This window comes from Chrysoperla carnea, chromosome 4, assembly GCF_905475395.1.
Source record: "Chrysoperla carnea chromosome 4, inChrCarn1.1, whole genome shotgun sequence".
Taxonomy (NCBI): Eukaryota; Metazoa; Arthropoda; class Insecta; order Neuroptera; family Chrysopidae; genus Chrysoperla; species Chrysoperla carnea.
The window spans coordinates 41,357,950-41,384,989 of NC_058340.1; the positions used below are offsets into that span (position 1 = coordinate 41,357,950).

Sequence of the window (27,040 nt, forward strand, 5' to 3'; positions counted from 1 at the left end):
TCGAAGCTCTAAAAAGATAGTAACTTTACATTCGTGGTAACAAAATCGGCTGAATTAATTTTGCTGTAAAAATATATCTTTTAAAACTTATTAATAAGTTAATAAATTTTCTGGAATATTTTTAACTTCCCACTATAGGAAGTTATTGTAATAGGTCCGATTTTCGAAATCGAAATTTTCAACAATTCTTTACGTTTCATGATATCGACTTTGTTGAAGTGTCGCTCGATGCGTATTAAAAGCAATATGATCCGAAAAGAATTTCATAACATTCAGTCGATCCATTTCGAGTCAGGCGAGATTTTTCTAAAATTTTTTGACCGACATCGAGCGAACAAAAATGATATCGACTTTGTTGAGGTGCCGATCGAAGCGTATTAACGGCAATATGATCCGAAAAGAATTTCATAACATTCGATCGAGTAGTTATTCGTGCTGGGAAGGTATTCGTGTGGACCTCAAGGATCGCACTAGACTCTATCCACGGCTTATTTAGGAATTTTTTTTGGTCTTGTAGTAGGGATTTGTGAACTTATATATAGTTTTTGATTTTGTAAGAACTTAAGTACACTTGCCAGATCAAAATTTTGCAAGTTTTGCAAGTTTTGCTCACGATAAAGCTGTAATTATTACGAAAACTCTGAATTCATTTCGCAGTGTATTTAGAATTAAAAAATTATCACATTGATAGAAATAATAACCAGTGATTTGGCATTAATAAAACTGCAATACTTATTAGCTGCATATACAAGTCATACACGTTGAAAATCGCCTACCTAAACTTTCAGTATTTTTTGTTGTTTCTTTAACGATGTGTATCTTTGTTATTTTCTGTATTCAAATTTATGGCCCACTGTTATTTTAATGTTACATGTAATTTTATGCATATGTATGTGTTTTTTTAAAGGTTTTTATATACATTATAAATGCAAAAAAGATCCAATGAAAGGATATATTTGAATATTCTTAGAAAATTGTATCTGATTTTGATGACTGTTAGTTTTAGAATTCCGCAACATTTATTGTAGTCATTAACACAAATTTATTACTAGTTTGCCGCGATTAACTTGAAAACGGTAATTTTCAAATGATCGAACTTCGGAAGTCAATGAAGCTTTAAAAACTTTGTCTATAAAAATTTTGAAATCTATACAACAGCTATTCGCTGTGTGCGTAGTCATGGTAGGGACAATAAAACCGTTGCCAGCGCGTTCAGTGACAAAATTTGGCGTTAAAGGAAGCTGTTATGACTAATTTGCAATTCTTTACATGTAAATGTTATAGTGAATGTCAAATTAAAATTATTGAAAAACACTAATTAATTAAACTTAATTCATAAACAGTTGTGAAAATAAGAAATCAAATTGCATAAATATTATTTTTTTGAGACAATAATATAAAATTTACAATGTAAGTCATAAATGCAAAGCATACAATTGTATATGCATCCATAAAATTCTATAAAGTAGTGTATAGTTAACATGGAAACGCCTCCAATAAAACTCACACACGGTGCGAATATTAATTTTATTGACGACAAGGGAAGATTTGCGAAAAAGAACTGCGAAATTCAAAAGTTCTATGAAAACTATAAATTGTTGATAATTAATTCAACTCATCAAAGCTCTAGCGTGTGTAAAAGGGGCTTGGAATTATTTTAATGAGCAAAATCGTAGATAGTAAATTTTACCATAATTTATTATTTTACCATTATTTTCATCCGACAATCGTACCTTTAACGAAATTAAACCTTCTTGTATTTTAATACACTTATATTTAATTTTGATATTATATTTAACAACCTCTAGATATCTGAAAAACGGAGGCTAAACCCCATTATTATTTATTTTTAAAATTTCTAAAAGAGACAATTTTATTTTTATTTTTCCTGAAGAACGAATTTACATGGCAACTCCTGCATGCTAGATAATTTTTTTTCAAAGTCTACAATTGTTTAATCTTCCTGTATAGCTATGAAGTTAAATGTATTTCTAATTATTTTATGCAAAAATACCTTCCTATTCAGACTTGATCGACTGTAGTTTCGCTTTAACGGTCACCTAAAAAACAAACAAGCCTATAAATTTACAACAGTCATAGAACTTTTTTTGCATAGATTTATTTATTTTTACATAAATTTTTTTTATTTTAATTGATTTTTTTTTTCTTAATTGGTTTTCAGATACTTTTGCGAGGATTGTTTGTACATACACAGCCTGTCAAATAAAACTACTACTGGTAAGTTGAAAATATTTGTTGTATTTTTTACGATACGATTATAAAGTAATTTTTTTTTCTCTTTTTAAATCATAATAAATCATGTAAAACGGTCCTACGTAATAAATTATTTTTTTGAAATATTGTTATGACATGAGACTATAAAATTTTATGGTCTTTAAAAAAAATTAAATAACTTTTTCTTTTTTTGTGTATTGTGAATTTATGAGTAATATTTTTTTGATACTTTTATAACGACATTCAATTGAATTTTGCTTTTTAATTTCAACAACTTTAGAAATTACAAAAAGTCGACAATTTACGGAACTAAAGATTCTTGAGAAAAATTTCTCTAATTACTTTTTCATTAAAAATTTATAATAGTTTTTTTCTTCTAGAAATCGACAAATAGTTTTAAAATAGTTTTCAATTATTAAACATTTCTCCTTAGAGTAAACTAATTCAGTCGTTTTTTTAACCCCCGACCTAAAACAAGCCATGTTATAAGTTTGACCGCTATATGTGTGTCTGCCTGTGGCATCGTAGCGCCTAAACAGATAAATCGATTTCAATTTATTTTCTTTTCGTTTGAAAGGTAATTTAACGGAGAGTGATCTTAGCTATGTTTCAAGTGCGATATTAGTGTTCTGTACTCGAAAAAACTAAAAAATTGGCGATCTTCAAAATCGATTCAGTTTGGCATGACATATAATTTTAACATCTAAATAATTACTATGGAAATGAATGATCAAATAAACCTGGCTCCATTCATTTCGAAAAATGAAATGGTAAAATATTAAATAATATTAAAAATAAGTTATTCAAAACAATAATTCATAAGAACAAAGCCAACTCAAATATTTCAATTTCAATTAATATATTTCCAAAAAAATTTGTCCCAAAAAATGATAGCTCTCTAAGTATTCTTTTCATCTCATCTGATGTCCTGGACTAAGTTTCCAAAAATCGATTAACAAGGAATAAATCGCATTTGTCGGGGGTTTTTTTAAATTTTGTAAATTTCACTTGTTGAAAAAGGTCTACTTCTAAAAAGGTTATTGCTATATTTGAATAACTCCACAACAACACAATGTTATACTTAGATGAAGAAACATAAACATTTTGAGACGATTATTGTGTGTATTTTCCTTTTTCCAAATTACCAATAAAAATAGAGTAGCACAAATAATATCCGCAACCCATAACCATCAGGTTCGACAAAATAACATATGTAAGTTACTTAAATACGGAACCCTGTAAGTATTACTACGGAATCCTATTTTATAAACTTTGACTACTTGACGAATGTTATTTTTAAATATTTAACCTTCTATAATTAAGCTATCTTTCATCAGAAAGCTTATAAAATAGATCAAAATTATTTTCTAGCAATAATACATTTTTTCTTGATTTAAATATTTTTTCTATACCCTTAATCGCTGTTTACAAATGCTTTATCATGGTTTTTTTTAATAACCTATTTTATAAATAAACATTTTTGTAGCTTTTAGCAACAAAAACAAAAGTTCAAAAGCATATTTGTAATTTTCTATAGTTAAAAATAGTGTATATTTTTATAAAAGATACGAAGATCCCGTTGAAAAATCAGTGACATCAGTAATCAATGACAGTCGATCCTTAATTTGTAAAAATGATAAAAAATAAAAATATTCTGAAAGTTAGGTTGGACTCATTAATCGCATCAAATGGTTAATAAAAAATGCCCAAGAATTGAAATATTTACATGGCTTAAATTATCTATTTATTTAAAATCAAAAACGAACTAAAGCCCGCATATTTGATCAAGTTAACTGAGGCATGAATACCGATACAAAAATTGCAAGTTTCAAAATAAGTACATTTGACAAACTTAATTTTGTTTTTGGTTTGTTTTCTTTAATGATTCTTGTTTCTCTCTCGACGTACAATTAAAAACTCATGCTTGCCCAAGCTTCATTAAAAAAAAGTCTCTCTCAATTACGCTTAATCTGTTATTGAACTTATTTGAGATTTATTGCAAATAATTCCAAAAGATGTCTACTGGCTTTATACCAAAAACTTAACGTTTTTTTGAAAATCTACAGATTTAAGATCCTTGTTCATTTATCCTGTCACCTGTAATCTCCTTGGGAAGCAACTGTGGTGAGCTTCAATCCACGATTATCATTTTTGTATGCACCTAATCTATAATCCGCGTAATTTGTTTCTTTTCGACCTCCATTTATTTTTCGTCGAATCCATATTTTTATTTTCCCGTCGGAGATCCTTTATGGACTAGAATGGAACCACTTTGGGAATGATTTCTGTATACTGTAGATGATATAAGAACTAGCTTGATACCCGCCCTGGGCTTAAAAGTAAAAAGCACCACTTTATAGCCTCCATCTCTCTTGAGCTCACTTATCCCCTTTCCATAACACTTGGAGGGATTGTTTTACGCAGCAAAGATATACACAGTTTTCAATTTTTTAAATTGTAATTAGTCATAATTGATTGAGTATATCAAAAAACTTGGCCATGATTTTTTTGAAATTTAAAATAGCAAATGTTAGATTAAATTTTTTTTTTAAATATCTATATCTTTTTAATTTACAGCTCATGTGTTATTCTGATGTATGAGCTATATTGCTGTACCGTTTCATTAAAAACAATTCGCTAGTTTTGGCGTGAAAGCGTAACAAACAAACAAATATCCTTACTTTCACATTTATAAAATATAGGGATATGGATGCATATAAAATATGTAATTCCACTATACATCGGACGAACAACGCTTTTATATATTCTTCTGATATACGAACATACAAAAGCAAAATGCAAATGCTAAAAAAAATGTCATCTACTTTGGCTGGTATGTTTAAACAACAACAACAACAATATTGACTTAAAATAAAGTAAGTGATGACGTCATCAGTGCACTATATAGTAACGTAACGAAATGAAATACAGAATGCAACATAACAGAATGTGAAAAACAAAAAAGAATTGCATACTATGAATCAATCTATATTTTAATTTAGAACTTTTCAAAGTGTAAAGTTCAAAAAAGTCTACCGCCAATAAAATATTCAGAAAAGAATAATTTAAAACGAGCAAGCAAGCCATCATTATTTATGCGCATACTCATTTTCTTTTACGCTGTGTGTATTAGTTTCATCTTTGTCTATTGCATTTAGATGTACTGTTTTTTTATTACAAAATATTTATCTTTACATCAAAGATTTGTATCTGTAGAAAAAATGTATAAACTTTCTTTTATCCACAAAGCAAGTAAAGAGATTTTTGAGATTACGTATGAAATTTTTCACTCTAGTTTTTTTTTTTTTCATTCAAAACTTAATGTATCAATGTCTTATTTTTTTACCATGTATATGAAATATATCAAGGTATACTAAATGAGCAAGTTTAGTCCCAAGTTTGTAACGCTTAAAAATATTGATGCCATGAAGAAAATTTTCATATAGTTGTTTCTAAAATTCATTTCCGGTTGTCCGTCTGTCTGTCATCGCGATAACTCAAAAACGAAAAAATATATCAAGTTGAAATTTTTACAGCGTGCTCAGGACGTAAAAAGTTAAGTCGAGTTCGTAAAGGAGCAAGATTGGTCAATTGGGTCTTGGGTCCGTAGGATCATCTTGTAAACCGTTAGAGATAGAACAGAAGTTTAAATGTAAGAAATGTTCCTTATAAAAAAATAAACAATGTTTTTTTGAAACATTTTTTCGAAAACATCACTATTTACCCGTGAGGGAGCAAATTATGTTCGATCATTGAATAGTATATATTATATGTATTATAATAAGCGCTTTTACTTTACCCAGCGCTTCCAAATTACGATTATTTTTCTATCCAATTAGAGATCATGATCTTCCTACGGCTGATGTAAAACTTAAAATTGAAATTGATGCACGCCTTTGAAGTAGCAAATGGTTTAAAGTGAAGCTTTTATCTTTATTATCTACGGTTAAAAATTTATAATTGTTAATCTTATTTATTTAGGTATCGTCTCACACTTACAGATGAGAAAAAATTTATGCTCGGGTAGCTAAACATTCTCATTCTCAACGGCATGTTCAATGATTATATCGTCATTGCAATGTGTAGTAATCATACTTTTCATATGTTTAACCCCAGAACTAAAAAAAAGGGATGGTATATGTTTGACCACTATGTGTGTGTGCCTGTGTGTGTGTGTGTGTCAGTCCGTGACATCGTAGCGCCTAAACGGATGAACCGATTTTAATTTTTTTGGTCTCTTGTGAAAGGTAATTTCATGAAGTGTTCTTATATTCGAGGGTTTTTTAAATTTTGTAAATTTCACTTGCTAAATGGTCTTTTCCTTATGCGATACAAAATTTAGGAACAAGTAAAAACAAAATCAAAACCATATTATTATTTGACAAAAATTAAACTTAATTGATCTATTTGGGCATATTATTTATGTCCAATCATGGAAACACCTAAAAAATTGTTATATTATTTTTAAATAACAGTACTATTTATTAATAATAATTCTTAATAGCTAATACCTAATAATAGTTTTGGAAAATAAGTCTAAAAAAACTTTCTCTTTAATGCTAAAAATCAATTTAAACTACCCACATAGCATATATATTTATAATAGTATTGAAATGTGTATGGTATATTGGGTGCTCCAAAATTAAAGTAACAAATTACTGGTACATGATAGAATACAACTGTGTGACTGATTGCGGCTGAAACATAAAAATGTTATAAGTTTGTTTAATTAACTCAGAGTCAATTGCATTTTATTTGTCTTCATGGAAAAATAGTCACCCTTTTTGTGTGTCAACCGAGAACTGAATCAGTCTCAACTTATCGATCGATTTAGATAAACAATATGTCTAAGAAGGAATAGGAAAATGTTAAACAAATCCAGAAAATAATAGTGATTCTAGAAATGTTTTGAATTTATTTTTATTTTTGATGTTTTCTATGATTACTTTATGGGTTTTGCTTGCAAGTAACGACTTTAGCGGCGAAGAAAATCAAACAATATCAAGAACGGAAAAATATTACAGGATTTATTGTTAGCTACATGAAAACTGTGTCCTACTTATAACCCGAAATTATATATTTATAATTTTATTTTAGGAAAAGATCAATGAATGAAATAAATTATTGTACACTCAATATCTATTAAAAACATATACACAATCCTTTTACAATAATAATTACAACTAATAAAATTAATGATTGTAAAAATTACAATTGACAAGTTCTATAATACATTTATTATTATTATTTATTTAAAATACAATCGTATTGTACAAATAATACATCAAAGTGATATTTTTAAAATCATTAATTATAATAATATTGAATGGTTTGATCAATTATTATTGTTTTTAGACATTGAGCCCATAATGAAACGAAATTACCATGATTCTTTCTCTTTACCATTTAGTATATTTAAAAAATAAGTTTGGTAATAAAAAAATAAAAAAATAAAAACGAAGCTTAAACCGTGGATTGAGTGTCGTATTTATAGAAATCGAATTTTTTCCATTTTCGTATTTTATCGATGTTTTTCGTCTTTCGTTTATGTTAAAAAAAAAATCTGTAATAACACGTAGAAACAAAGTACAGGATACTTGCAACTATCGAAAGGGTTGAAAAAAAGGAACGAAAAATAAAAATTACATTATATTTTTCCATCTTCTGCTCTCTAGCATTATGCCCTTTGTTTCTACGTATAATTGTATCAATAACTTCCCTTTAACATAAACGGCAAACAAAAAAATGAGATAGTAAGGCATGGGGGCTGTCGACGGAAGTGAAATTTAAAACTTTGGAATAACTGTTGTTTCTTTAAAATTCTTTATTTAATTATAGTATTTCAAACGCCATCTATGAGCTGTTATCAAAAATTATCAAAAATCAGTTAGTTAATTGTACAGCTTTAATTATTATTACATATGTTTCGTTTTTTCGATTGAAAAAAATTTTAGTTTCCTAGTATACGATGTTATATCTGCGTCTATATTCATAGCATGTTGCTGACGCAAAACCATAATTTACCCTACCAAATATTATTTTTTAATTATAACATTCCGTCTAACGTGCCTTTTCACTTCAAAAACATCGTTGAAATACGAAAATCGTAAATTCGATTTCCAATACTCGAACAGCCATTTAGCACATCATAATCAATCCTACTCTTATCAATTCTCCAAGTGATTTACATAAAGAAACATAAAAATGATGCTTTATTATGGCCTTACGGTCTACTATTTTTAAAAGCCAATGTATTTATTAGTTGTAGCTATTAGCATTTGTAGGCGTTTGTTTTTAAATTAGAGATACCTGTCTGCCATCATTATAAATTATTAATAACACAAAAAAATCAACAAATACTATTTAAAAGTGCACATATGTTTATTTTCTAAAATGAACAATTTTTTTTAATTATCTTCCATATTCGACGAAATTAGGTTAAACTCGAATATTACCTTCGTATAATTTCCACCCCAAGGATTCTAATAACAAGATTGGCTTTTAGTTCTAAAACAAAATCAATCAATTGTTAGAATCTCCAATGTTTAATCCCAAATAAACTGATTAAAATTTTTTAAGTGAATACAAACTGAAAATGAACGATCTTAAGAATTTCATATATATCTTCATAGACTTATGCCTCAATAGTGAAGTAATAGATAGGTTAAGCTGCACGACAGAATCTAATTTTCGAACCTTGAAAAAAAAGTAATTTTTGTAGTAAACGTAAGTGAGAATAGCGTTTTCACACATATTTGAAAAGTGTCACAAATAGATCCTATAGTGCTAACAAACCATTAAAAATCCAGAATTTTTATGTAATCAATGCCATTAAAATGCCCTAAAAGTTTACATTTTCAGTTAACCACCATTCTCGAATTATGATAGTTAATTGCTCTGTATTAAACAAATGTATTAATATTTTGTATGATAGTTGTTTATAATTTTTAGTTTACCCAACCGTATGACGTAATAACATGGCAGGCTAATATTTTATTTTTTGGAAAAACAGATTTTCAAAAAACTGAATATTTGGACTAAAATTCATTTTCCTTTTTGCCTAAACTATCTCAATAATATATTTTTAGATTTTTTCTCATATGGAATAAAATACTCTGATATAGGAGTAAGCTATAAATGTATTTTGGAGGAATTCTAACTACAATATAGAAAGGGGATAAGCGAGAGCAATCTTTATCAATCTTTACTTTTAAACTCAGCGAAGCGGGTGGGTATCACTTTAATTTCTGTATATTTTTTAATTTAAATATTTATTTGTTAAAAGTTTGCATCATTGTATTTCTATACATTATGATGTATATCAGGGTTGCAAACATAACACATAGGTATACAAAAATATATATTATATAAGAAAAATAAATATTTTGCTATTGGTATACTTATCTCTGTTTAATCACATATTTATAATATTGAATTCAATAAAGATAGATATAATAAATATTATTCTACGGATAATGATAAAATGCATGTTATATTATAGACTGCTGTACTGTAACTTGGTGAATTGTTAGGGCTCGACCTGCAGTCACACGGGAGGATTTATGTCCCCGATGGCCAGACAGATAATGCCAGGGCAACACAAAACACAACTCCTAACTAAGTATACAATCGTATATATATAGTAATATTTATATATATAAAAGCTACCACCAACGAATTCGCTTCTTCGTAACATTTACAACACAGCATATGCGATGCTGATGCTGATGAAGCTTGTTGCAAAAATAATATTCTTTTGTCGAAAAATAAGTAAAAAAAATATTTTTTTATAAACATAGTTACATCCAACAGACATTTTTTTAACAAACCATAAATCACGAACTTACTGGATAGTAAGTTTGGTTTTCATTTTTTTTAAAGGTAAATTCTATTTAGAAAGATGTGACAGATAGCAACGTTAGATTATATGTTATCGAGTAAATTTATTGTGACGTTTTTAGCGATGCTGTTGTATTTTTAATCATTACAGTGGAGTTTTTTTCCATTAAAACGTGGTACTTATTAAATATCACATGATTTAAAAAAGTTCCTTTTCAAAACGTAATTTTCATCAGAAAGTATTATTTGATCTATTAATCGTGAATATGGAACAAGTAATCGGCCCCTATCCCAAAAAATATTTTATAGGCTGATATTCGTAAAAGTCATTATAAAATTTCTTAAAAAGCACTCTACGCTTTTTTACGTTTACATTTTCTTAACCGCTTTTTTTATCTTATAGAAATTCTTTTTTACTTTTTAGTTTTTTTTCCTTTTTAGCTACAAAAGCGTGTTTTTTATTTATAAAATAAATCCAATTATGAAATGTTATCTGCGCTTCCACCAAAAAAGATTTTTTATTTAATTGTTAATACTTGATAAATGCGCGAAGTTTGAATTTAATTTAATGTGGTTATTTGAAGTTGGTGATACGTTCAAACCCGTTATATAGATACATAAAAAGCTAATAACATAATAGGCCACATCAAAGACATCCTATCCGATAATACCGAAAACACTAAGAAAGTACTCAACTTCATTCAAGACACAGGGCTCACAAATCAAATACATATAACCAATATGTATTAATGCAATTACTCTATTTTATTAAGATTACTGTATAAATAACATTATCTGTTGAAAATACAGTATAATAAATATATTTAAAAAAAAAAAAGCTAACAAACTTGTTAAAGAAAAGGCTTGCCTTCGCATCAGCTGTTAGAATCCCATTTAATTACCACAGAAGTCATAAATGAATCTTACTTATTTATTGTTCATAAATAAGTTCTGACTGACCAGCCCTGTTCTAACACCTAACTGACTGACAATCATAACCGTTATTTATATTAAATATACAATCTGGATAACAATTTTCAGCTTTAGTAAATTCATTTGTACCACGTAAAATTGAACCGTTTCGATAGCATATATCTAACCCTTGTTCTATCGTTCGCTCGACTGACTGCAGTAAGTGTGTGTCACAACTACTATAACCAATCCTCAAATTATCGGCTTTAATAAATTTAACAATTTTTTTTTGGCCTGGCACTTTATCCATGCCTTATAGATGTACATAAATTGATAATTTGTCGACTGGTGTAATTATTAAGTGAACGATTGATTTATTTTGTGTTTGACGAAACCACAATATAATAATAATCATAATAATCATATTTAACTTTATAGAAGACCACACAACATATGAAATGAAGTTCATGCATGTGTTTTACAAAGCGTTTTTATTATATTTTATTAGACATAAAATTACTCTTGTTTACATAATATTATTACATGTAGAAATTTCTAGTTTATTTAAAAAAATGTATTTATAGGTATCCATATTCATTTCCTGATTGGAAATTTATTATATTTGACTCGAAAATTAATATATGTTCTCTTAGGATTAGGTATAAAACTACTGAACATTTTTTGGATTTATTCGAAACCAGTCAAAAATTTGTCTGGATTTAGTGTTTAGATAGTTTAACAACACTGAGAAAAGGCGATGTTGAGAGAGTTGCGATTTTTAAGGTCGGGGTCCACACAATTTATAATTGGCAGAGCTGATATTCGAAGAATATGTAACTAAAAAACCATAAAACATTTTACTTGCGGCGTATTTTTGACTTGTTGCAAATAAGTCTTAAAATATACGGTAGCCTTATACCTAGAGGTTTTTTTTTTCTCATTGAAATATCTACGTTTATCTCCTTTGTTAGTCAAATTAGAGCCTACATCAAGAGGAAGAGAAATTCGAGAAAGGGCGAAATTCAACATTTCTGAATTGAATTAGTTGAAATAGAAATTTTCCCATATTTATCATGGTAGATTATAAATATTGCTCTATTTTAAATACATAGGAGATGGTGTAATAATGGAATCACTATTTTCTTATTGCACTATTATTCCTACGTACACTTTTGCGAACTGTAATACTAAATAGCTATTAAATAAAACTCTATAAAGCAGATTTTTGATTCATGATTTCAAAATTATAACATCCCAGATATCTCGGTTACTATTCACAACTCGTAAGATTACTATTCACATGAAGAAATTATTGGCCTGGCTTCTAACGATCGCACTTTCCACAGCTTGTGCAGTACTCTGGAGATACAGTTAATAATATCATCTATCGACAACAAATCTATCTTGTTTTTTTTTTTTTGTAATTTTTAACTAGGTCTTTAAACTATGAGATTTATTGTTATTGATGAATAGAATTAGTTAATAAAATTTATGAATCATTGAAGATAGAAAATCAGCGCGCGTGTAATCCATTAAATTCATAATTATTTGAGAAATACTTAAATTTTTACAATACAGTTTTTAAGATAAAAAAATTATGGAACAATTCTGTGGCACAAAATTGAAAATTTGTTATCATGTGCAAAAATTTAGTTTTCAGCGAGATTATTCCTTTAAGGTTAGAACTGGCAATTTGTCACTTATCGTTAAAATTTTTTGAAAACTGTATTTGAAATAGCTTACACTCAAACTGATAGAATTAGGACTCGAAGATGCACTTCAAATTGTAGAAAGTTGGTGGAAGCGATGGGAAATAAACATAATATATATCAGAAAATATTTCTATTTACATTTATTTCAGAAAAGTGTTACAAATTAATATTACATTAGTAACATACTTTTTTCGTCTAGTAAACAAATATGAGCTATAAACTAAAGAGAAAAAATTACATGAATTAATATTTGACTTTTCCCTGAAACCTAACATTTTAAATTTACACCTTCGATAAAATATAGGTTCACTTAATTCAACCATGCACTTCAATTTTAATTTAAGCTTTTTTTAAGCTTACACAAATCTTGCTTGTATATACAAATACGTAAGTACTTAAAAATATTATGATGAGTACAGAGTTGAACAGTCAATACGTTCCAATATTATAAATCTCTGCGATTATAACAGTTAAGCAAGAGGCTATTTAAATATATTTGTTCAAAACAGTCTGCAATCTGGTTGAACTAATTGTGATAAGTTAGTATGAGTATTAAACATGGCTTTTAAATTACTAAGTAATTGGCAAATAAAGACAAGTGAAATTTTACAAAATTAAAAAAAAAAAAAAACCGAAAAATGCGATTTATTCTTTGTAAACCGATTTTTGGAAACGTGTTTTTTATTGGGCTATATTGCTTCCTTTTTAACTTGTTCCTAAAAACCATCACTTATTCCAATAATTCTGCCACTCATTTATTATGTACACTGTTCCAGCATATATTATATTTAGATAGTTGAATAGTTTTTTATGTCTAGAACCCTACTTAAAAAATAATAAATTTATTTGTAACTAGTAAATGTCTGGTGCTGCGGGAATGTATGTATATATGTTTACGAAGTAAAACAGTAATTAGAAACCTCTATAACATCCTCACAGCTCGAATTAATACTTAGTTACCACTATTATAAGCATATACTTATTATAACTACAGCGTTATAGCACTTCCATAGCCGCACACGTTTAAGCTACTACAGCTACAGTCAGTGAGTGAGATGAAATTTGAACAAATCTAAATATAATTTTATGTTTCCGTCATTATTTATTCATTTACTTCCTCCCTTATTACAATCATATTTTATGTTTTCGTAATAATGAAATATTACTATTATGCATATGTGTCGTTGCAAGATTATATGTGTATTTGTTGCAGGAATACGGCAAGCTTATGTGACTTGACAGCAGAATTGTATATCATATGTTGTTATTAAAACAGTTAATAATTGCACTATTAGTTGTGTACAAAGCAAACATGAGGGTTACATATTCCGGAACGCGAACTTAGTAAATTTAGTACAGCAGAATCTCAATAATCAGAACACTAAGTATATGATAACTGGATTTGTCTAGTAATCGAAACTCGTAAAATTAATCATTTAAAAAAAATATAATGCCATCTATGGATCTAATCAAATGCAATCTATGAATTTTAATAAGAAGGATCAAGGATCAGAATCACTTAGTTAATAATTAATTGTAAAGTTTAAGTTAATATTGCAAAGGTGTAGCACAAAGTGCAAAATTTTGAATTTTTTCAAAAAAAAAAATATTTTTGTATTTTTTTTTCACTTTTATGCAAAAAAGTACTCTTGTGATTTTTTATCTAGATGCTTAGTTTTCGAAATAAAAATTCTTGGTATGCTAAAAATGCAATATTCGATTTTAAGAAAAATTATTATTGGTTATTTTTTTCAAGCTCTGAAGGAATTCGCTTAGCTAACGCTACTCCTGCTTTACGAATTTTTTTGTACAAGTTTTTGGTTTAACCCTCTCAGCACACAATCAAATCAGAACTGTAACTAGCGATAAGGAACATAGTTCCCAAGATTCCCAATCAAATTTATTTGTTAATTAAAAGATCAATTATTATTTAATTTGGCTGTCCAAGGCGAAATGATGACATCTCCGTTTTCTTTGGTGGTATTTCAATACCAAATTAAGTTAACATCAAGATGATTCGAATCACAAAAAATTCAATTTTATAATTTAAAATTTATTCCCTCATATCCGTTTATAACCCCTTCCCTCAATTTATTGATTATATTTCCCTATATCTGCTTTTATAAATACAAAAAAAAGCAATATCGTTAATTAACAAAATAAATAATATTTTGCATTCATCCAAAAATTATTTATGAATTGTTAATCAAAATTGTAATTAAACTTTTTGGGATTACACCTTCCATCTATATTCTATTTAAATATTATTTACAAACTACATATATATACGTATTTAAATACACTGATGCCGAGTTAAAAAAGGGTTCTTTATTTAAACTTTACCCTATAATATATACAATCGTTCATACATATACATACAATATACCTTTCAACTTGGCTCCATGTATATGAAGGGGTTTTTTTTCTATAGTTTGTAATAATAATAAAGGGATAAATAGGCCAGTTATCCTGTTTTCACAATTAAGACATTATATAATATTTTGTTCGCACACACAAACGTAACACGCTAAGCTAATCTTTTATGTTTCCGCATATATTATACGTATTATGTTTATCCTATATATATAATAAAAAGGATAACTCCTTCTCACGCCTCGATATTTTTATTATTATTTAAATATTAATAAATAAAGTTACGAAAGGATTTCATTTTTTTATTGGATTGAGGGATATAATTTAATGGTTGAAAATATCTTATGTTGTTTGAAAATAACGTTTTTGAATCAGTAAAATTATTTTAGTTTCACAGGACATGATTTTGAAAATGAAACATGGAAATTTTCACCATTTTAGAATCTTCGAATAATAATCAATATTGTTAAAGGCTTAATGGCTAAGTTTTTAACAACGCGGAAATATTTTTCAGAACCGAGTAAATGATGCACCCTGATATGTAACTATTTTATTGTATAAATATCAGAAAATGCAGATTTGTCGAATACACAAACATTTTGCAGTGTCTCGTTGTTGTTAAGCCTAGTTTAGATTGCGTAAATCCAAATCGAGCTTAAATTAGCTTTAAAGATAAAAATTCTTCTACAATAACCACTATTCTAGTTACTAAAGCAAACCTTTGTTCCTTGTTCCAATGTACAAAGAACTTAAATTTCATGTGTTTGGATCTTACTGACTGACACACTCACTCACTGAAATAGCGGTGCAAAGTCTAAGGCACTTCTAGACGTGCTAGAAAGATGCGGCTCTCGACATTCGACGCAAAACCCGGAAAAAGCGGAAAACTAAAACTTTTTCATTAAACTCCCTTTCCCCTAAATTGGAGGAAACTTCTCAAAAACTGCGTTTTTATGTTCTATACATTCTACAAAAACGATATTTTCACCAATTGACCCGAAATAAAGTCAAATTAACTTTAAAAAATTGCATTAACTCAATTAGGGTTTTCATTTCTATAAATGTAAAAAAGGTGGGATTTTTACCAGTCGACCATAAAATCATTTTTGGGAGGCAATTTTGGGGCAGGGTTGGTTGGTGGGGTGTATTTGGCGTGGGAGTAATTAGAGAGGGGGGTATACATTTTGGCGTAGTAGATTTGTAGGAGGGATGTTTGCGAAAATTTTATTTTAAAGACGCTTCAATTTTTGGAGGGGGTATTTTGGAACTAAGTATAAATTCATGGAATGTTATTTTCTGTGAAGCCAAGGCCGAAAGTCGCCACGAGGTCAAAGTGGGATTTTATATTTTAAAACATGCTGTTATAGTGTCTGCGAGATTTAAAAATTTTGGTAGAGTATGTATTGAATACTACAGTCCTTCGAATGGATGTACTTTTTCTTCTCCCAATTCTAGGAAATTAATGCTGAAATAACTATAAAAAACTTTTTAAAATTGTATTCATTGAAAATATCTCAGTTGAAATCCTGATCCTCAATTCTATAGATTTGTAATGTCCTGCATTGTGAAATATGGTTCTATTATTAAATAATTTTCTTTCTTATATAATTATGAAATTTTAAACAACAATTATCTTTTACGCAATAAAAAAATTATACATTTGACACAATTTCTCTAATATTTTAAGTTGTTTAATAAAATAAGAAACTAATAGTGATAATTGAAAGGCCAACTAATTGACTTGAGAGACAACTCTGAAATAAAGTGGGAGTAATTTGGCGATTTTTTTTCAAATGTAAACACATAATGACTGATTTGTTTTGTAATTCCATTCTTTTGTTTGTGTATATATTAGTTTTTTTAGCACTTAAGTATTAAATGATTCAAATATTTTTGTTCAGGAATTCATTTAAACATCCAAAGTTTGTTTGCTTTACGCAAAAATACAAAGAAAAAATTAATTGTTTGATTCATAGCCAGAAAAAAGTAAATGGTGGTACTATACGAAATTTTAATTGTTCCCTTTGTTAATTTCCTCTTTTTCCAAAATTTTTCTAGAGTAAGTATTACGAGTACAAAGAGTTTTTACTTCACTATTCCAAGCATAGTTTGTACATAAAGCTGCCAAACATTCATTATTTCCTCAACAGTATAAGCACATTGTTTTTTCCTTTCTCCATTCTCAAAAACCCTAAACTTATTGCAACTTTATCCTTTCATGAGACTTTCCATTCATAACCTGGTTAGTCCCATTATTAGACTTTTCTGTGAACTAATCTGATTATAAATTGTAGCAATGGGTAAATAGTTCAGCACCTAAAGGCTATTTTTTGGGAAATCTATTGATTTTCTCTGATAACATTAAAAAAAGTTAATAACGTTAGGTTGAAGATGATTCAAAAATAGGTATTTTTGGGGCGTGTATCTTTACCCGTTCTCTTATAAGCATTGAAGTTTTGAAATTGGCATATTTTTTTCCCCAATTCGGCGGGAGTAGAAGGAATAATAATAGTATGAAAAGGCTAAAATTATGTACTATTTATGATAATTTTTTTTGAATTTGTATTAATAATAGAACCGGGCCTATACCTGTTTATTTTTGAAAGTTGATGGACAGTCGCTGAAAATTGAGGAGGCTGGCGAGCGAAATGAATCCCCTGAGGTCAAAGTATCACTAAATATCTACAAAATAAATAAAAAACCAAATTTATTTATTATAGTCTGGCAGTAATTGCAGAATTAACATTTTGGACATTTATCCAACCAACTTTTAAGCAGAATTTGTTGAAAACTACCAACTTTTTTAAATCATATCTACCACCCAAACAGATTTCGGGTTGGCAACGATGTCATGTAGTGTAAGAGTTATGCTAGATTGATCCGGGCTCGGGCTACAGTTAGAGAATCCTGCCAAAAGTTCATGTTCTTACCAAGGCTGCCTGCTTCTCCGAACTGTCAATAATAACGTAGAGTGCTCAAAGTGTGTTGTCCGACTATCAACATGACATTCTCAGAAATGATTTTCGAGTCAGAAGTTAAAGGGAATAATGTTTACCTAAAAAATTATAGAATAATTACATCATTTGTTTTTATTTCAATATAATACAAATTTCTGTTTCTGGAATAATTATAACTAGTATAAAATTGGTGAACTATATTCAACAATCAATTTAAATAATAATTTTCAGACCATTATATCTGACATTTAAATGTACATTAATTTTCCATACAAAGAAAAATATTCATCAAATATGCAATAGCAGGAGGAAAGCCAGTCAGTCTATACATAAATAATTTTCTACACATTTTTAATTAATGACTACAAAATAAAAATTAATGAGACGTTTATAATGTAATGATGAAATGAAAAGGAAAAATTTATAAATAATAATATATACATAAAAGAAAAGAAATGTGGAGAAAATTCATGATAAACATATGTTTTTAGAATGAAAATGATGAATACTTTTTCACACCATTTAAAATTTTTCCGTAAAAATTGTATATAATGTTTTACAAATTGAATTGAATATTATTATTGTACACATTTTCTTAATGACTTTAAGTAAAAATTTATTATTAAGGATGGGTTCGAGTGAGATAGAAACGTAAAGGGATTTTCCTTTTCATATATAGGGTGTAGTAGAACCGTACGGTGCTATTCTAGGTGACTGTTCTTTAGCATAATATAAGTTCCCGAAAATAATTCATTACTGAGATATTGAAGCATAATGACATCAAAGTAGTTATTCAATGGGACCACCATTCAAATTATAGCCTTTGACTTTCTGTAAGGCGACAGGAATCTTCCCATAGGTTAGAAGCATCCCCGTCTTTTCTGAAAACTGAATAAATTTCTTGCGTCTCCTATGGTTATAAAATATTGAACTCTAGCTGTGAACTACTCGCTTCGCTAGGCTTTAATACAAAGATTATTGTGTTATAACCTTCACTTCTACTCTCCTTTTGTTCAAAATTTCATTTAACCGCTAAAATAATCAGTGTTTCTCTGAGAAATCAATCTTTAACTTGTTCTGTTTCGGTAATAAATTAATTTCGTTTATGTAACACTATCCTGATATCCGCCCGTTTCACTGGACTCAAAAGTAAAAAACACCGCTTTATAGCGTCCACTTCTCTTGATGTGCACAGTTTTCAATTTTGTTTAATGTAAAATCGTCATAATTCATTGAGTATATCAGAAAAGTTGGCCATGAATGGTTTGACATTTACTATTTTAAATTTCTACAGGATACTTTAATTTATGGTTCAAAATGATGATTATAGATCTGCTCCATCTATAATTATCATTTTGAACCATAAATTACAGATTTCTGTAAAAATTTAAAATAGTAGATGTCAGATTAAATTTATTTATTTATTTTTTTTTTATATATCTTTATAAATAATAGCCCATGTGTTATTCTGAAGTATGAGCTATATTGCTGTACAGTTCCATTATTAAGCGTAACAAACAAACAAACATCCTTACTTTCGCATTTATAATATATAGAGCTTCTTTATTTATTTTGATCTAAAAAACGCATATCCTAAGTAGTGCCGCAAAATTATGAAACATCCTATATATACATACATAATAATATGTTTTTGAATGAAAATATGCTGCTTGATTCTTTTATGTGAAAATTATGTTGGAAATTAAATTTTCAATATACTGTTGATGAGACGATGATGATTTCTGTATGAGTGCGCTTTAAACATTATTATATAAAAGAGTTCTTCCTTCTCATTCTACGTTTTTCTACCTTAACATCTCCTTTTATCTACTTCTCCATCGAAGTAAATATACTTCTTTATTCATTATTCCAGTCTTTTGAAAATTTCTAAAGAATATATAATTTAATAATATTTAATAATTACTGTAGCGGCCATTAATATAATTTGTCATTTTAAAATATAGAAATTTTTATTTAATTAAAATTTCTCAGTCCTTTAGAACATTAAGAATTTGAACAAAAAAAATCTTTATTAATTTAATAAAAATTTTCATTCTCATCTCTTATTGGTCAAAAACAAAACTTGTACTTTTTCTCGTCGACTAGATGTCGACTATGATTTCTCATAGACAAATCTTGTGTCATTAAGACTGCTGTGTGATTTTCAACAAAAATATAGAATTAAAAGCGCTTTTATCGTCTTCCAGTCTTTTACAAAATTAATATTAAAATTCTAGAATCGACTTGTTTTTAACTACTTACGAAAATCTCTCAAAATTAATTGTTCTGATATTTTTAAACAATGGCAATGAAACAAATAATAGTACTGGAAAATAAATTTGCCACCTTTAGCCAGAAAAGTAATTTTCCTGTATCGTTTCACCAGATTCGATTATTTATTTATTTTCGACTTTGTCGTCCCTTGGGTAAGCAGAAAGAAACCGACTCCACACACATCATAAAAAATGAATTGTATATATGGATGTAGTTAAATAAATAAATTAGCAAATAATGATCTGGGTGGCTTCTGTTATAGGCGGCATATATGTCAGAGAAACGGAGGTTAAACTCTATCTATATTATTAATAAAAACCTCACAAGATATGTTTTTTAGTAAAAATATAAAATACCCGAATTGAAAACTTTTCATTTGTGGTAACTGTACAAAAACAGAAAAAAAAAACATTGAATTCCATAGGAAAAAAATCCACCCCCATGTGCATTACATAACTTATGTAATTGTTACTGTATTTAAAAGTCGTAGATATATATTTTCCCAACAAAACATATGATTAAAATCCAATAATCCACAATCCACTCTTAAATGAAAATTCCCAAAGCATCATTCAAACCACTGTCATATCCAACCACCCACTCCCCCATGCACAAGACAACTATTCCCAATTTACTCTCTATTCCAGCATCCTGTGTAAGTGCATTTCAATACTGACAATAATTTCATTTTGTCATTGCTCGGTTTGCACATATTAATGGGTTGAGGAGAGGAAGGAAAAGCAAAAGAGGGAGAGAGTACGTAGCGTATCGTTGAAGTAAACTGTTGGGTGGAAAAAAAACGAAAACTTTTTTTTGAGACGGATGCTTTTCTTGTCAAAGTGAAAACTCATACATAGAATAGGTATAGAGATAAGGGGATGGTTAAAATCTACTTTTACAAGAGGTATTTTCTAATATCTTTTTGAGAGACAATCAAGTTTACTATCTCATTCCTATAAATTGTACAGAATGTCACCTACTTGTATGATTTGATAAATTTATTTAACTATCACAATAACTTATTGTTTTGCATCGTTATTTTTCTATTTATACTGGGCCTACAATAATTTATCAAAGCCAGAAATTGGTGAGGTTTATTTCAAGGTTGTGCTCTCAGAATTGGGTATTTCAGGTTAGTTTATATGTGCTTTCTTCGGGGATTCGATTCCAAATTTACACATGTCAAGGATATATTAGATTGGCATTGAGTTAGGAGTAAGTCTTGAAAGATCTTTTGTATTGCGTCCAGTATTATATATTGTATCTCCTTACTTTCAAAGAAGTTCTACAGCCTTCCAACTTCAGAAGCCCTATAGCCTTAATGAAACTGAGGATATTCCAGAACGACACTTTACTCACTTCATTTATTTCACTTAAGTGGCAATCAGTGAATCCCATGTGAGGGTGTTGTTAGTGGGAGAAGCTTTCACATTCACACAAAAATGTGTATTCTGGTTCCTTCAAAATTCTTGCTTCCTACAAAAGCCAGTAAGCAGACCTTTAAGTATACTCAAATTTCCCCCCGTTGTTAACGTTCTGAAATGTTTTTCCATGAAAAGCATTTTATAAGAATTTTGTCATGGTCTTGGCCAATCCGTTTTTGGACTCGAAGTATATTTCTGAATCTCTTCTGGTTTCGGTTTTAATTTTATACGTGTATCAAACGTATCTTAGGTGTCAAAGGGGATAACAATTTTCTCTCATGATAATCTGTAGATAATTTTTACTTCATATAAGTTGTAGAACTCATATGCTGTCTGCATATTATCACAGGATCATACTCTAAAGTAGAATCCTTTTCGATCCAATCAGAGGGTGCTTTTAGGCTTTTTGTGAGCCATCTAAGGCTGTTATGCTAAGAAAAAGGCTTAAGCATACGAAAGTGTTAAACTTATATCTCTAGTTTTTGTCGTAAAATCTCGAAAATGTTAGCAATTGTTAATTTAGATCAATCCCAGTTTGCCCGGTTTTCTTAAGATACGAGGAATGATCTTATTGAGAGCGCTGCGGAAGAAGCACCTCAATATATTCTCGACACTTTATTTATGATGATAAAGAGACACCCAGTATTATCATGTTCTTATGTATTAAGGGGTGATAGCTAGTGCAAGGATATGTATATATTTGGAATTGCATCCACTAGGAAGGCAGCCAAGCTAGTGCACAAAGGGGATATGAAGATGGCTGACTATACTAATATACCATTCAGCTCACTTCCCTCAAATAAATTTCACACTAATTGACGTTCAGCCCTGCAGCTAGCTACTATCCTCTAACACTGCAAACTATACGTATGTATGTATGTATGTATATAAAGCAGGACTACGACAAGAATATTATTATATAACTAAGTTTCATTCAACGCGCTCTAACTTTATGTAGTTAGTCTTATACTATTATATTCATCTTCACTTCCTCACAACATCATCCCACACGTCATTTGTCATTATCGTAAAATCCGTTTGTTCACAATATTATCACTTGTAAATGTATTCATTTTGATTATATTCAATTCATTTTAAATTAAGATCAAAAGAATTTTTATTACATGTTACCTTTTTTACACACGAATATTGAATCATTTGTTATGAATTAGTGTTGGAATGAAAGTGGATAATTCATAGATTGAATTATTTGTTTGGACTGAGCCATTCTTTTATAAAAACTTTTGTTCTGATTCGGACAATTATGTTTAAACTAACTTGATACCCACACGCTTCGTTGAGTTTAATAAGTAAACACTGGTAAAGACCACCGGGTTATAGCCTGCACCTCTCTTGCTCTCACTTATCCCTCTTCCACCACTCGAAATAGGGGTTTGGATTGTTTTACACAGATAAAATATATTATGTGCAGTTTTCTATTTTAAACGTAAAATAGTGGTTATTTATTGAGTGTATCAGAACAGATGGCCATGAATTGTATCTTGTTTACTATTTTTACAGAAGTATTTTATTTATGGTTCAAAATAATGCTCATAGATGCTCATAACAGTGAAATATCAGACTAAATTTAATTTTTAATAAATCATAGGTAATCTGTTTTTCTGATGTATGAGCTATATTATTGTAGAGTTTCATTCTAATCCATTCAGTAGTTTGTGCTTGAAAGCGTAACAAACAAACAAACATATCCATATAAGGAAACATATCTAATATATAGAGAAATGCAACTAACATGGCCAGTATATAATCGGGATTTTATGAAAATAGTTATTATAACTAAAATTATTGTAACTCTCAAAAATTTGACATGTTCCTATGTATAAAATATATGGGTAAGCAGTTATAATTAGTTTGATACATCCATACATCATCAGAAAATTTCACATTAAGGATCAGGAATCTATTTTAAAATTATACCAAAATGATGATGGATATTATAACCATTTTAATCAGCTTTATAAATTTTACATTGTAAAAAATTATTCTTGAATTAAATTAAAGCCGTTTTCTTTTCTGTTGATGTTCTTATAGCAAGCAAATATTTCTTAGTTTAAAAAATATTGAGGAATTAAAAATAAGAAAATATTATTTTTCTTGCCACCATATTAAGAACATATTTTTTATAACCAGTGCATTTTTGCAGTTTATATTTTTTTAAACATATTCTTTCCATATTCTTTCAAAATAAAATGGTTTGAAACTATGACAATTATTTTTATCGAATAGTTTCATAAAATGGGCATCACATGTCAATTCTTTCTTGTCCCTTGTCTTTCTATACATACCAATAAAATTACATGGGTTTAACGAAAGCTTTAAACTACATTGCATATAGCTGCGACATTAATGTCTGTTTTAATCTGTATGTGTCACCGTTAATGACATATCACAGGTTGAATGAATTTTAGGGAGAGAATATATTTTAAAATAGTACGTTGTTTACATTGTTCAATACGAATATTTTAAACATTTCATATGAAATAGAATGCAACAACTGTTTAAATATAGAGTCAATCATAAAATTTGATCCTATGTAACGCTGGGGTTTCATCGGAGAACGGTAAAGATACACAGCTTTAGTTAGCGACCATAATATGACGGTGACTCATTGAATATTGGGAAAGTCATCATCTTTGTCTAATAAGTGAAGTTTACAAAATTTTTTAAAAACACCGGCAAATGTTTCGGGTACGAAACGCTAAACTCGTACTTGAAACATAGGTAAGAACTATTTCTTATCAATCTCTCCAAACTGAAACGATTTTGCAATTCATCGCCTCTTTTTAAGTTGTTTCGGGTACGGAACCCTATACTCGCACTTGAAACATAGCTAAGAACGTTGTCCATTAAATAACCTTTCAAAGAAAAGAATCAAAATCATTGACACACACATAGCTGTCAAACTTATGACATCCCTCTTTTTGGTTTAGGGGTTAAAAATAGAACTACGACAAGCCATGGGTAGGGTCGGGTGCGACCTTTGATGTCCACACAAATTACTTCCCAGTATATTAAATATTTTTAAATGTTTTAAAAAAATAAAAAGTTGACCGACTCGAAACGACTGGACCGAATCTTATGAAATTCTTTCGGATGATATTGCCGTTAATACGCTTCGATAAGCACCTCAACGAAGTCGATTTTTTGTTCGCGTGATATCAACGACGAAAAAAACGTGAAACTTAAAGATATGTTGAAAATTTCTAATTTCAAAATCAGACCCATTACAATAACTTCCTATACTGGAAAGTTAATAACCAAATATATTGGTGAAACAAAAAATTGCTGATAAAAATTGGTAAAATTAATCCCCGCTTTTATAGTATGGTATCGCGTTCTCATTGGAACTAAAGTGGGTCGCTGTAGATGACAGCAAATTTTGGCTAACTTGTGATGATGATTTTGAATCATTTGGTGCTAGACCAAAAACAAACACTACATAATATAATAGCATATATTTACAGTACTTCCAATTCAAAATATCCATTCAAACATATACATAATGTTCGAATTACATCTAGGCTTATAAATATCACGAGTATGACAGAATACATCTGTTAAGCAATTCATCTAAGTGAGAGGTATTATATACATGTGTTGAAGCCTCGATATGCGTTGAGATAGTTGTAAGACGCTTGGAGAGTTTCTTAGTACTCGTGATATTTATATGCCTAGATATAAATCGAACATTCTGTATACAATATACTCGTATATTTGTGTAATGTTATGCATATAAGCAAATAAAATACTTGATTACATGAGAATTGATTGACAGTTAGATTGACGGATGAGGTTGATCAAGTTGTTTGATGATGATGAGCATCATCATCAGAGCATGTTTGATGACGTCATTATTGTATACAACACACTTGCATGTGTTATAAAAAAAACATACACACACAATAATGTAGACGAAAAACAAATATAAAATGTCATTTGATCAAATTTTATTAGAACTGTAGGTACAGTGTGTATCAACAATTCGTTGGGCTTGTACTAATGAGCAAGGTCTAGATCCAATTCAGGACCGTATTTTATAATACTAAGTATCTATTTTTACTCCACAACCAAGGAAAAGAGAGTTACCTCAGTATTTGCAAAAAAAATTTTTCATTATTATTTAGCAATTCTTGAGAATTTATTACAATTTCAGGAGGTATAATTTTAATGTATACAACACATTTGATAGGAAATTAGTTGAGTTCATCATCATTTAATATGATACGCTGCTGATGAGTAGTATTACACTTCAAAGTGTCTGAATGATTAAAAATAGTGATCTATGTGTCTTCTTATTACTAATAATTATTATACTCTTTACCGTCTCAACTATGTTCTAAATATGTCTCATTTTTCCGAAACTATACTTCCGCTAGCTTTTTTATTAAATCCAAAATACAAATATTACTCTTATATCACAATTTAATTTAATTCCTAAAAAGAGCCATTTCACGATAGAACTACCTTAAGACAAAATAAATTATGTATGATTCACAGATTAATACATCTGAAATAATTTTTTTGAATAAAAAGCCAAAATAACTTAAAACAATAATTATATTTTAAAGAAAAAGTGTTATTTTCTTAATTTCAAGATTTAATTTAACGATAAATTGATCTAATACACTTTTCAAAACTAATAATTTCCTATACAGTTCTATTTTGCAGTTATAACGTTCAATCAATATAATTATTAATAATATTTCTCAAAATTAGTATTTGATGTAGGAGATAGGGTATAAAATATTTCCAGGACGTGATGTTGCACTTTTGATCCCTTTGCACTAAAGCATATTGTGTCAACTTTTAAATTGATATATCACAAAAACCACAAACATTATTAATCATAATAAAATTTATTAACGTTTCCAACAAAGTATAAAAAAAATAATTTTTATTGTCACTTATAGAATAAAACTGTTTATTTATAGAATGAGACTTCCCTAACACGTATAGTTTGCTTAATTGGTAGATATTTAACTAATACTTGATAGGTAGCTCGTTAGATTAATTTTTGTAGAAACAGTTCAAAGTTATTGCTCGAAAATTATTTGGCATTACTACGATTCCGCTGAACATGAAAATAGCGTAAAAGGGGTAATTATGTGATGGATTTATCCACTGTCAAATTTCCAAATTTTTCTTAACAGGCAATGGTTATGTTAGGTTAGGTTAGAGTGGCTATCCTGGGGTCCGGCAGCTATTTCTAGCTAGCTCGTCGGCTTCACAATTTCCGGTTATGTTTCTATGTCTCGTTACCCATACCAGGTTTACATTCATTTGTTCCGCCAGC

The 27,040-nt window shown here is 28.9% G+C and overlaps 1 protein-coding gene across 2 annotated transcripts in view; it reads left to right on the forward strand.

The window, feature by feature from the left end:
• Positions 1-27,040, forward strand: part of LOC123299369 (frizzled-2) — an 82,440-nt gene that overhangs the window by 39,487 nt on the left and 15,913 nt on the right. For both annotated transcript variants that reach the window (XM_044881747.1, XM_044881748.1), the window contains one exon: positions 2,183-2,238. The gene's annotated coding sequence lies outside the window, so the exon portion shown is untranslated. The remainder of the gene's footprint in view (positions 1-2,182; positions 2,239-27,040) is intronic.